This window comes from Arachis hypogaea, chromosome 18 (genome assembly GCF_003086295.3).
Source record: "Arachis hypogaea cultivar Tifrunner chromosome 18, arahy.Tifrunner.gnm2.J5K5, whole genome shotgun sequence".
NCBI lineage: Eukaryota > Viridiplantae > Streptophyta > Magnoliopsida > Fabales > Fabaceae > Arachis > Arachis hypogaea.
Genome location: NC_092053.1, coordinates 133,743,211 through 133,754,800, shown reverse-complemented (window position 1 = coordinate 133,754,800; position 11,590 = coordinate 133,743,211).

Sequence of the window (11,590 nt, the reverse complement as noted above, 5' to 3'; positions counted from 1 at the left end):
GAATTAATTTATCCATATTTATTACCGTTAAAGGCTTTCTTGATATTTTTTTTTCAAAAATTAATCTATCTAAAATATAAGGGCAAAACACTAAAATAAGCCAAGGGAAAGAAATTTTTACGCAAATCCACCAAACCAAAATCTGGTTCATGAATCAACCAATGCATGTTTATATGTAGTTCGAATTAACTATATTCGAACTTGATCTACACATAATTCGAATCATGTTAGCTTCGAATTATACACAAAACTCACACACACTAATTCGAATCAACCTGATTCGAATTACACACATACAATAATTCGAATCAGGTTGATTCGAATTACACCCTCATTTATTAAAAAAATTAATAATTTAAAATAAAAAAATATATATTTTATTTCATATATTAAAAAAACCTAACAAAATATTTAATTACGAGACTTCTTTAAAATATTAATGAGTTATCAATTCGAATTCCATACAATACTCTTTTGTCCATTTTTAATAGCTCATGAATATTTTTTAATAAATTTTTTTAAATTATATGGTGAGATATTACATGATTCGAATTACGCATGGAAAGTTCAATCACTCTGATTCGAATTATATGGTGAGCAATTCGAATTCTATACAATACTCTTCTGCCCATTTTTGATAGCTCATGAATATTTTTTAATAAATTTATTTTAACTATACCACAAAAAAAAATATTTTATTCTATGCAAAATAATTTAAAAAATTGATTAAAAAATGTTAGGAGTACTATAAAAATTTGTAATGTTCTAATGACTTAGGTAAATACATGCATGTACACAAATTTTAAATAAAATACTCTACATAGTCAATAATAATTTAGAAATTAAAGAAAATATTTTATTCCATCCAAAACAATTAAAAAATATATTTTATTCTATACAAAATAATTTAAAAAATGGCTTAAAAAATGTTATGAGTACTATAAAAGTTTGAAATATTCTAGTGATTTAGATAAATACATGATAAAAGTATATTTTCTTTAATTTCTAAATTATTATCGATTATGTAGAGTATTTCTTTAATGTCCTAAGTCATTACAAATTTTTATAGTACTCCTAACATCTTTTAAGTCATTTTTTAAATTATTTTGCATAGAATAAAATATTTTTTTGTCGTATGATTAAAATAAATTTATTAAAAAATATTCATGAGCTATCAAAAATGGGCAGGAGAGTATTGTATAGAATTTGAATTGCTCACCATATAATTCGAATCAGAGTGATTGAACTTCCCATGCGCAATTCGAATCATGTAATATCTCACCATATAATTTAAAAAAAAAATTATTAAAAAATATTCATTAACTATTAAAAATGGACAAAAGAGTATTGTATAGAATTCAAATTGATAGCTCATTAATATTTTAAAGAAGTCTCGTAATTAAATATTTTGTTAGCTTTTTTTAATGCATGAAATAAAATATATTTTTTTTAATTTTAAATTTTTTTTTTTTTAATAAATTTTTTAATAAATTATTAATTTTTTTAATAAATGAGGGTATAATTCAAATCAACATGATTCGAATTATTGTATGTGTGTAATTCGAATCAGGTTGATTCGAATTAGTGTGTGTGAGTTTTGTGTATAATTCGAAGCAACATGATTCGAATTATGTGTAGATTAAATTCGAATTTAATTGATTCGAACTACATATAAACATGCATTGGTTAATTCATGAAATAATTTTTGGTTTGGCGGATTTGTATAATTTTTTGCTCCCATTGGCTTAATACAGTGATTTGCCCAAAATATAATTCTTCAAAAATTTATTTGTCACCTTACCCTTCTCATATTAGATGCAATATTACTAAAGTCAATAAGAATATCCCTTTTTTCTAAGTTTCAAAGCATCACATATTTATTTAAAGTGTCCATTTTTATTATTCATTTGATGCTCTTGTAGGATCTATATTAGATTAGAATTTACTTTGTCTCAATAATTAAGATTCATACTTGGCATGGTTGAGCAAAATTTTTTTTTTTTTGAGATAATCCTTTTTACAAATTAAGATGCATATACTTTTGGTTTATTTATTTATATTCTTATTGTAACTTTAATATACTATTATTATTATATAATCATTTACTCAATATTATTAATTAGCTTATGAGTTTATAATAATATTTTCAGCCAATATCAATCTTTTTTTTATATTAAATTATTAATCCAAAATCTTAAATATTTAAATTTGGATTTTAAATTTTAAATTTTGAAAAAAAAAAAGAATTTTAAAGTTAAAAAAATTAATTAATATTAACTAATTAAAAAATAATTTCCTATACATGTTCTTAATTTGTTAGTAGCTTCTCAAATGAAAACTACCATAGATGGCAATGCCAAATTGCCAATAAAAAACTATGTAATTAATGCGATGCAATTTGCAAGAAATTGGAACCGAGCAAATTAAAAGGGGCGTGAAGTGTGAAATTACCAAAATTGTGCATTCCTGCTTTTAAAATGTTGGTCCAAAAAATGGGTTGATTACTTGATTGTTTTTCCCTCTTGAGTCTCTTCACTTGAAAATGGGATCTAAAGAAGGACAAGAGGATGTTTGCATGTGATGATAGAGAATCAAAGAAATGAGAATGAATGAATTGAATAAGCCACACACCTTCTTGGTATGAAATGAAAGCACATTCCAGCACATTTTTCATTGCTTCTTTAATTTCTGAATGCAAAATGGAATTTTGATCAGGATGTTACAAATATAAATTAAATGATATTTTTTTTAACATATTTAATGTATTGAAAAAAAATAAAACGCTATATATATCTTTTCTTTCATTTCTTTAATTAACCAATCATGTTATTAGGTCATCTTTAGCTAAATTCATACAAATTAGTGCTAATTTAGCTTTTGAAAATGTTTTATATTTTTATCTTTGAAATTGAAGGCAAAAAATGTAAAACAGAATTGTTTAATTTTTACCTATGATTGATAATTAATAAAAAAATCTTGTATTTATAAGAATATTGTGAGTGTAATTTTACCGCTTAGAATTATATTATTACTTAATGACCTATAAGTATTTAAATTGAAAGCATGTTCTAATCCTAAGAATTGCTATTATTTAAATTACTTAAATTCTTTTAATTTTGTTATAAAAGTTTAGATAGTTAATCTTTTTCTTTTTTTTTTTTGTTTCCCACGGTATCCCCCAACCCGACAGGCCAAGAACTAATCCGTCGCGGTACTGAGCTCCATTTAAGAGTTTGTCGCTGGCCAATGAGTTGCTGCATGCACAAGGCGGGATTCGAACCCCCGACACTTGCTTAAGCGGACTAGTGAGCTAACCACTATACCAACCCAACTTGGTTATCTTTTTCTTTTCAATCTAGTTAAGTGGGGCGGGGAAGCAAGAATCATGCTTAAAAGATCAATTCAAGTTGTTGATGTACCACTGCCACTTTTTCTTTACAAGGTAAATAATGAGAGGCTGGATTTCAGGTTACATAGGTTACCATATTCATGACTACCTACCTCTACTGCAATTTTAATGTTCTTGCTTTTATTTGTGTTTTCTTTTTTGTACTGTGTTATGGGTAAAACTTTAATTTGTCACAAGTTATCATCTATATGGTTGAAATCTGAGACAGTACTACTTTCTAGAGAGGAGGAGGAATGAAGTTTGGTAAAACAAAAATCGTGCAACACAAGGTCCCAGCAGAGGCTTTTTACCTAAAAATTTAAAATAGATTAAAGAGGAGGTTTTTTAAAAGTTAGAAAGGAGGGGAATATACATTTATAAAATAGAAGAGAGAAAAGTGTCATTTTAATATCTCGCATGAGAGAGTGAAATTTTCTCTATTAATTACTAACTCATCATTTAAAAATAGTTGACACAGTTAAGATTATATTGTTGAAGCTCATTACATTCTTCTTTTTTCATATTTATTATTCAATATTTTTTTACTAGTTTATATTTTGAGTTATTTGAATATTTAATTTAATTTATGTATTTTCAACTTTATTTTAATTAGTTAGTGGATTAAATTTTATATGATCTTAGGTTTTTCTTTAAGCTCATATAGAGGATATGGATAACTCTTAAACAAATTATTTTAATCATAATTTTTTTTATGAATAATTTTTTATATTTTAATTCTGTATCATCATATTAATAAAGCAAATTAAAATAGCTTTTTGTCATCGCGTCAGCAACGTCTATTGAAAAAGACAACCTCCTTTTCCATTAACAGTGCAATGATATTATTTTCTTTTACCGTAATCAATCCTCATTCAAACCTATATTTAATTATCAGTTAACATCTTGATTCACTTTCTTATCTTACCAATTTTTAAAGAATCTCTTCTCTTTAATTTTTTAAGAAGCAAATAGTAATTTTTCGCACCACCTTTTTCATATAATTTTAAATATTAGATTATTTCATTATTTCTTATGATAGAAAAATTTTATAATTTTGCATGATGAATATTTTAAAAAATTATAATTTATACATAAACATCCAACAAAATCTTAAAATTCATATAATTTAATTTTTATATTTTTTATCATTCTTCTCTATATAAAAAAAAATTTCTAAGTCTGATAACTCATCTTTTATTTTAACAAATATCTTTTAGTTAATTATACATGCATATAAATATTTTTTAATATATATACTTAATTAATTATAAAGACACAGCTTACTGACAATAAGACATTAATAGATTGAAAATTGCAACAAATGCAATTTTTTGTGAAAATCAAACCAAGTTGTTTGTGTTTATTGTCTAGTTGTGAATCATGTATTAACATAATTAAAAATCTTAACACGTCTTTTCATATTTTTCATACTTTAAATTATTGGATGACTTAAATTTAAAAAAAGAAAACGACTTACAAATGAAAAGAATGTTTATTTTAAAAAAAATAAAAGAAAAAGAAAAAATTTTTCGTTTCTTTGTCTATTCTATTTTTAACTACTTTCTATTTAAAATACATCATACATACATGTATCTTTTTAATTTGAACGATGTATACAGCTGATGTAATGTATATGCTTGACTGGTTGACTTTCTACCGAAAAGATAATATAGTAAGTGAGTACGTAACAATGTACGGTTGTTTAGTTTTCATGTAAACATGCACTCCCCTACAATAGTAGGACATTTTTAAGGTACAGATGCAATTTTAAAGATTTGTCTATGTGGCAAAATCTTAACCACACATTCTAAAGCTACACTTTTCACCTAAAACCGTAACTCTTCACAAAGAAAAGCGTCACCTAATGGAAAAAAGTAAATTAGAAGATTTAAGAGAAGAAATAATTAAATTCTATAGTAGACATGCTTGAAGAAATTTTAGTATCCATAAAATTTCAGAGAAATAAGGAAAAAGAGAATCCCAAAGAAGAAAAATTCCAAAATATAATCAACATAACAGATTTAAAAGTAAAACCACCACTAAAATTATGAATATTGAAGAAAAATTAGAAGAAGTTACAATGCTTTTTAAACAATTAAAAATGGCTAAAGAAAATAATATTATGGAACAGGGATTTCAAATAGAAGAGGAATTAAATCCTGAAAATATAGAAAATGAAGAACACATCCTAGATTATTCAAGTGACGAAGAACCAGCAATTCCAATACAAGTAAAAAATGAAGCTGGAACATCTAAGGATAATCAATCTCAATTTAAATGGGAAACAGGTTTTGATAATTATGCTTTTAAAAAAGGATTTATAAATAAAGATTCAAAATATACAAAAATACCATCAAAATATGTTCCTAAAATCCAGGAAATGGAAGGAGATAGAATGCTCGATTTAGACTGTAAAAAGAATGAAAAAGAAATTTTCGAAAACTGGTTAAATTCCTTTTTATTAGAAGCCTTTACCAACCCAAGACTTAGTGAATTGTCTGGAAGAGACATTTGGAATTACATAGGGTTTCATACTAAAGGAACTATAAGAGATTATATGACATCAATAGAAAACCAAATAATAGAAGAATTAGCAACAAAAACAACAGCTTATGATAAGATATTATATATAATGATGATTCTATATAAAGAATTTTTTGGAAAAAATATTATAGATCATAAACAAGAAGTCTATAATAAAGAATATCAAGAAGCAAAAAACCATTTAGCTAATATTCAGATATATGATTTATGTAATGTGGAGTCTTATATATGTGAATATAGAATACATTATTACAAATTAAAAGAAGAAGATAAAAATCATTATCTTAGTATGTATATAACAAAACTTCCATATCCTGCTAATGAGTTTATAATGGGAAGATTTATAAGAGAAATAAATAGAGGAACAATTGAAAATAATTTTGGTGGGGCAACCTCTGCAATAAGAGAGGAAATAAAAGAACGTTGTATGCAAGAAGCAACTCAAAAAAGATTTGCAAATATAATTAGAATTTGCTGTCAGGATAATGAAGAGATACCTCAAAAATATGGTCTTAATAAAAATTTTCAAAGAAAAAGAAAATATCAATTTAGAAAAAGAAAATACTATCCAAACTGGAGAAAAAAGAGGTATTTTAGAAATAACAATAAAAATAAGAGACAAAAAAGTGATTATTGCCCAAATAAAAAAGAAAATTGTAAGTGTTGGTATTGCCAAGAAGAAGGACACTATGCAAATGAATGTCCGAAAAAGAAAGATAAAAAGGATCTTACTAAACAAATAGAAATTGCTAAGTCTTGTTTCATGGAACCTTTAGAAGAATCTGATGATAACTTAGACTATATTTTTGAATATGTCTCGGAAACAGACTCAGAGACTGAGTAATAATGCTACATTTATTACTATAAAAATAACAGAAAAATTTATAAATGCTTTCATAGATTCTGGAGCAACACAATGCTTTGCTAGTTCAAATATAAAACTTGATTGGAAAAAATTAAAGAAACCATTAAGAGTTAGAATAGCTGACAAATCAATACATAAAATTGACCAAAAGGCAGAGATGGTTGAAATTTTTATTCAAAATTATAGGTTCATTGTTCCATCTATATACATGTTAGATTCTGGAATGGATTTTATCATAGGAAATAACTTTTTAAAGCTATATCATCCATTCATTCAAGAACTAACATATATAGTTTTAAAAGCTCCATACGATTCTTCAATAAATCAAAAAACAAAACGTATAAAAATACCGACTACTACTATAGATAAGATCTTAAAATTTAAAATATTTTCTATATTAGAGACATGTTATTTAAATTTATACTTTCAAATAAATATCCCAAAAAATAATCTTGAAATAAAGATAGAAGAACTTTTGGATGAAATTTGTGCTGAAAATCCTTTAGATATTAAAAATACAAATAACGAATTAGTAAGCATTAAATTAAAAGATCCAACAAAAGAGATAAATGTTCCAAATAAAATCCCTTATTCCGCAAGAGATAGAGAAGAGTTTTCATTAGAATGTAGAGATCTTTTGGAAAAAGGAATTATAAGATTAAGTAAAAGTCCTCATGCGGCTCCAGCCTTTTATGTCGAAAACAATAATGAAATTAAAAGGGGAAAACGAAGAATGGTTATTAACTATAAGAAGATGAATGAAGCAACTATTGGTGATGCTCATAAACTTCCAAGAAAAGATTCTATTTTAGAAAAAATCAAAGGAGCAACTTGGTTTTCCTCTCTTGATGCAAAATCAGGATATTGGCAACTTCGTTTAGACGAAGAAACAAAGAAACTAACTGCTTTTACTTGTCCAACAAAAGAATCAACAAGTGTATTGCTCTATGAATGGAATGTATTGCCATTCGGATTAAAACAAGCTCCAGGTATTTATCAAAGATTTATGGAAGAAAATCTAAAAGAGTTAAATGAATTTGTTTTAGTGTACATTGATGATATACTAATTTTTACAAAACAGGATAGAGAAGATCATCTTCAAAAGTTATTAATAGTTTTAGAAAGATGTAAAGAAAAAGGATTAGTTCTTAGCAGAAAGAAAGCAAGAATAGCAAAACAAGAAATAGAGTTTCTTGGATTAATTCTATCCACTCAAGGAAAGCTAAAACTTCAGCCAAATGTCCTAGAAAAGGTAAATTTATTTCCTAATAAAATAGAAGATAGAAAACAATTACAAAGATTTTTAGGGTGTATAAATTATATTTCTGATCAAGGATTCTTAAAGAATATAACAGAATACACTAAAAGCTTATTTCCAAAAATAAGTACTAAAAAAGAATGGAAATGGGATGAAAAAGATAGTATGCAAATTCAAAAGATTAAAGAATTATGTGAAAAACTTCCAGAACTTTATATTCCAGAAGAAAATGACTACTTAATAGTAGAAACAGATGCTTCAGACATAACCTGGTCAGGATGTCTAAAAGCTAAGAAAGCTATAAAAAGTTTGGAGCAAGGAAAAGAATCACTAGATTCTAAAAATTCCCCAAAGGAACTACTTTGCAGGTATATTTCAGGGACTTTTACTCCAACAGAACAGAGATATACCACTCATGAAAAGGAAACTCTAGCAGCAATTAAATCTCTTAAGAAATGGAAAATTGATTTACTACCCAGAGAATTTACATTAAGGACAGATTCAAGCTACCTAACAGGTTTCATACGATATAATTTAAAAGTTGATTATAATCATGGACGATTGGTAAGATGGCAATTATTTTTATTACAATATCCAATAAAAATTGAATATATTAAGGGTGACAAAAATGTTATTGCAGATACATTAACAAGAGAATGGAGTTCGTCTACAACGCATTAGATCAAGAAATTCAGAAATACGAACAAGAACTCGAAAAATGCGAGCATTGTCAGCAAATAAGGACACAGATCCAATCCCTCAAGAAGGCCATCGAAGCAATGAAATCAACACAACAACCAAAACCATCAGAGCTCAGCCAGCTAAGCGTGGTGGACAAATCAGGTGAAGAAAAAATTCCAGAAAATAAAACAATTGCTGAAATTATCAAAAAATCCACCCAAGATAAAAAATATTATGTAATTTATAATGGCCCCATGAAAGGAGTATATGATGCCTGGGAAAAAGCAGCACCATTTACACATCAATCAAGGATAATTCATAAAGGAGGGTTTTTAACACTGGAAGAAGCAAAGGAATCTTTCAGGGAATATGAAGCTCTTCATCCAGAGCAAACCCTAAAAAGAGCAGATAAAGCTCCAATTCAAACCCAGAGAACAGGGATAATAAGAAACATTCCTACAAGGGCTGAAATCAAAGAAAAGAAAAGGGTCTGTAGATCAAATCTCAGAGAAACTCTTAATATAGTCCTAAACTGGACTGAAGAAAGAAGAGCAATTTTGGGATATTATCCTATTGCCAAAGAACAGCTAACAAAGCTGGTTATATTTCCAGATGCATCCCCATCGGACACCTATCAGTTTTTCCAGTATGGATTAATTGATACAATTTTAATTTTTAATGATCTAAAAATTATTAGTGAGTTTCCTGCAGGATTCGTTGATGCAGTGAAGAGATTTAAAAATATGATTGACAACGTAAATCCAAGGGATATATCCCTAAAATTTACGAACAGTCAACCTATTTTTAATGAAGAAGAAGAATGCTTGGTTCCAGCACACCAAGTAATATTCATGTCCGTCTTCCCAGGAAATTTTCAACCAATTGATCAAGTTCAAGATTTAACAATCTACAGTCATGAAGGAAGGCTAGCCAGCACACTAGCAAGGGTCTTCGAAAGAACTCAAAAGATAACAAGGGAATCTCACACAAGAATTAATTATAAAAGCAGAAATACTTTGCTTGTGTCTAGTAAAAGGAATGAAATTGAAGAAAGAGAGATGAGACTCTTAGTAGAATTTGAATCAGCATTCTACAACTTATCTGGACTCTTAGAAAAGCTCCCTGAAGGGATAAAGAGGAATCTCTGCTATTTGATAAAAGACAGAGAAGACCACAAGTGCCAGCTATGCGTCTCAGAGCTATCTGAAGAAAGCAATAATAAAACGGAATCAACCCACATGATAAAGGAAGAAGACAACGCATCTGAAGGTCACATAATGAAAGAGGAAGACTGCACATCTGAAGCATCTCTCAACATTATTGCATAGTGACGTAAGCGCTTAGGTCATAGAGCACCAACAATGTAGCTGGTGCAAGATAATAAACAATGACGTAAGCAATGACGTCATAAGAAGGGTAAGGATGGGAATTGTCCATCAGACCCAACCATTATAAATAGGTTGCTTAGGCAATTGTAGAAAGCATCAGAAAATAGAAAGCAGGAGGCAAAGAGTACTCACATGCTAGGAGAGCAAGGAGGAAGTTGCCAAGGCGATTCTATGGTCTGAGGAAGAATTCCCTTAGGAAAAATAGTTCTAAACTCCCCTCTGGAGTTAGTATTTACAATCTCCCCTCTGGAGATAAGAACACCTTATGTAAAATATACTAAATAAAGGAAGTTTTTCTCCAGAAAGGTACATCTTCATCCTAGTCTTTCAATTATGAATTATTTAGAAAGTTTAGAATTAACAGAAGAATCAGATTATTATAGATTAACTGCTTTATTAGATAATGAAAAACAGGCTGTTCTAAAAACAGAATTAAATCTCAAATCAAATGAAAATTTTAATAAACAGAACCTTTTAAAAGAAGTTTTTAATAGGAAAAATATAATATACTATGGAAAAATTCAACTTGAAGCCCCTATAAAGATAAAATCCGCCAATGGAGAACTTGAAATAGCTTTGATAAATGATGAAGAAATAAGTAAACAGATCGAGAAAATTAAGGATCAACAAAAAAGATCTAAAATTGGATGGATTCATATTAGTACTATACAAGTCTTAATCAAATCTACATATATGAAAGGAATTAATTCACCAATAAGCCTAGCAATCTGTGACAAAAGAATTACTGATGACCCAATAGACCAAATAATTGGAATTGTTCATGGAAACTTGGCAAATGTAAATGTTAAATTCAACGCCCATCTTGGATATGCTATACCTTTATCAACTGAAAATCTTGGAAGATCTATAAGTTTGGCTTATAAATTTCACAGAAAAAATCTAATGGAACAAGATGATGAACCATTTTCAATTACATATGCAATAAATTATGCTTTAACAAATAGCCATCATAGTATAATATTTAAAAACAGAGAAAGAATTTATGTCGATGAATTATTTCAGAAAATTGTAAAAACAGAAATACCAAAATATAAAGCTATTGAAAACCCAGTTCTATTATTAAAAGAACCATCAGGAAAATTATTTTCATCAAATTTTCAAATAAGAAAATCTAAAATTAATAGCCCTTTAAGTCTATCTAAGTTAAAAATTAAGGAAGAAAATTCTGAAATAAAAGAATTAACAAAAAAGGTCGAAAAATTAAATGAAACTCTAAACACTAAATTATGACAATAAATAAAGAAGAAATATATGTAACTTATCAAGACAAGAAACAAGAGCTCTTTGAAAGAGAAAATCGGTTGAATTATTTACAGTTTTCTGAAATAAATCAAAGAGCATTCGAAGCTCTAAAAATAATTTATGACAAGTTAAAAAGAGAAGTTGAAGAACTAGAGAAATTAATAGAATCTCTGAAAAAAAGTGATGAATCGATGATAGAGTTT